At 39.2% G+C, this 2,500-nt stretch overlaps 2 non-coding genes across 2 annotated transcripts in view; both read right to left on the reverse strand.

Moving 5' to 3' along the window:
• The window catches only part of TRNAK-CUU (transfer RNA lysine (anticodon CUU)), a 73-nt gene extending 16 nt beyond the window's left edge, over window positions 1–57 (reverse strand). The window contains exon 1 of the tRNA in view: window positions 1–57. This exon is cut by the window's left edge and continues 16 nt beyond it. This is a non-coding gene — a tRNA (tRNA-Lys).
• Window positions 58–154: 97 nt separating this feature from the next.
• Window positions 155–227, reverse strand: TRNAK-CUU (transfer RNA lysine (anticodon CUU)). The gene has a single exon. It is a non-coding gene; the product is annotated as a tRNA-Lys (tRNA).
• Window positions 228–2,500: the final 2,273 nt, after the last annotated feature.

The following is a 2,500-nucleotide window of genomic DNA, read 5'->3' on the forward strand; positions in this document are numbered from 1 at the left end:
CGAACCCACGACCCTGAGATTAAGAGTCTCATGCTCTACCGACTGAGCTAGCCGGGCTCCTTTGGATGCCTATAGTTTTCTTCCCTATCCCTGCCGTTTTCCAGAGATAGGATGTATTTTTTTGGTCAAAAAGCACTACAATTTTAGTTGTTTTCGCCCAACGTGGGGCTCGAACCCACGACCCTGAGATTAAGAGTCTCATGCTCTACCGACTGAGCTAGCCGGGCTCCTTTGGATGCCTATAGTTTTCTTCCCTATCCCTGCACTGCCGTTTTCCACAGATAGGATGCTGTGTAATCATAGGCTCTGGTGGAGTTTGGAAAGAAAATACACATCAGCCAGAGGCAGAAATAGTCTAAGAAAGTATCAAACACAATTACCAGTCAATATCAGAACGCATTGAAGAATATCAGGGAAATAGCCGATTAAACCTGTGTGGAAAAAAGTCTTATTTGTGTTTTCTCCACTTTATTTTATAGTAAGATGATACATACTTTTTCTTTTACAGTGAATACATTAAGGTGTGGTATTGCCCCATTACACATCATCCAGACATGCATTCATATATTGCATGTTAACAATGAAAATATTGCAAAGAGACTTTCAATTTCTATTTTTTTGGTCAAAAAGCACTAAAATTTTAGTTGTTTTCGCCCAACATGGGGCTCGAACCCACGACCCTGAGATTAAGAGTCTCATGCTCTACCGACTGAGCTAGCCGGGCTCCTTTGGATGCCTATAGTTTTCTTCCCTATCCCTGCACTGCCGCTTTCCACAGATAGGATGCTGTGTAATCATAGGCTCTGGTGGAGTTTGGAAAGAAAATACACATCAGCCAGAGGCAGAAATAGTCTAAGAAAGTATCAAACACAATTACCAGTCAATATCAGAACGCATTGAAGAATATCAGGAAATAGCCGATTAAACCTGTGTGGAAAAAAGTCTTATTTGTGTTTTCTCCACTTTATTTTATAGTAAGATGATACATACTTTTTCTTTTACAGTGAATACATTAAGGTGTGGTATTGCCCCATTACACATCATCCAGACATGCATTCATATATTGCATGTTAACAATGAAAATATTGCAAAGAGACTTTCAATTTCTATTTTTTTGGTCAAAAAGCACCACAATTTTAGTTGTTTTCGCCCAACATGGGGCTCGAACCCACGACCCTGAGATTAAGAGTCTCATGCTCTACCGACTGAGCTAGCCGGGCTCCTTTGGATGCCTATAGTTTTCTTCCCTATCCCTGCACTGCCGCTTTCCACAGATAGGATGCTGTGTAATCATAGGCTCTGGTGGAGTTTGGAAAGAAAATACACATCAGCCAGAGGCAGAAATAGTCTAAGAAAGTATCAAACACAATTACCAGTCAATATCAGAACGCATTGAAGAATATCAGGAAATAGCCGATTAAACCTGTGTGGAAAAAAGTCTTATTTGTGTTTTCTCCACTTTATTTTATAGTAAGATGATACATACTTTTTCTTTTACAGTGAATACATTAAGGTGTGGTATTGCCCCATTACACATCATCCAGACATGCATTCATATATTGCATGTTAACAATCAAAATATTGCAAATATTGTAAAGAGACTTTCAATTTCTATTTTTTTGGTCAAAAAGCACTAAAATTTTAGTAGTTTTCGCCGAACGTGGGGCTCGAACCCACGACCCTGAGATTAAGAGTCTCATGCTCTACCGACTGAGCTAGCCGGGATCCTTTGGATGCCTATAGTTTTCTTCCCTATCCCTGCACTGCCGTTTTCCACAGATAGGATGCTGTGTAATCATAGGCTCTGGTGGAGTTTGGAAAGAAAATACACATCAGCCAGAGGCAGAAATAGTCTAAGAAAGTATCAAACACAATTACCAGTCAATATCAGAACGCATTGAAGAATATCAGGAAATAGCCGATTAAACCTGTGTGGAAAAAAGTCTTATTTGTGTTTTCTCCACTTTATTTTATAGTAAGATGATGCATACTTTTTCTTTTACAGTGAATACATTAAGGTATGGTATTGCCCCATTACACATCATCCAGACATGCATTCATATATTGCATGTTAACAATCAAAATATTGCAAATATTGCAAAGAGACTTTCAATTTCTATTTTTTTGGTCAAAAAGCACTAAAATTTTAGTTGTTTTTGCCCAACATGGGGCTCGAACCCACGACCCTGAGATTAAAAGTCTCATGCTCTACCGACTGAGCTAGCCGGGCTCCTTTGGATGCCTATAGTTTTCTTCCCTATCCCTGCACTGCCGCTTTCCACAGATAGGATGCTGTGTAATCATAGGCTCTGGTGGAGTTTGGAAAGAAAATACACATCAGCCAGAGGCAGAAATAGTCTAAGAAAGTATCAAACACAATTACCAGTCAGTATCAGAACGCATTGAAGAATATCAGGAAATAGCCGATTAAACCTGTGTGGAAAAAAGTCTTATTCGTGTTTTCTCCACTTTATTTTATAGTAAGATGATGCATACTTTT

This window comes from Ambystoma mexicanum, chromosome 4q (genome assembly GCF_040938575.1).
Source record: "Ambystoma mexicanum isolate Mex_15411 chromosome 4q, UKY_AmexF1_1, whole genome shotgun sequence".
Taxonomy (NCBI): domain Eukaryota; kingdom Metazoa; phylum Chordata; class Amphibia; order Caudata; family Ambystomatidae; genus Ambystoma; species Ambystoma mexicanum.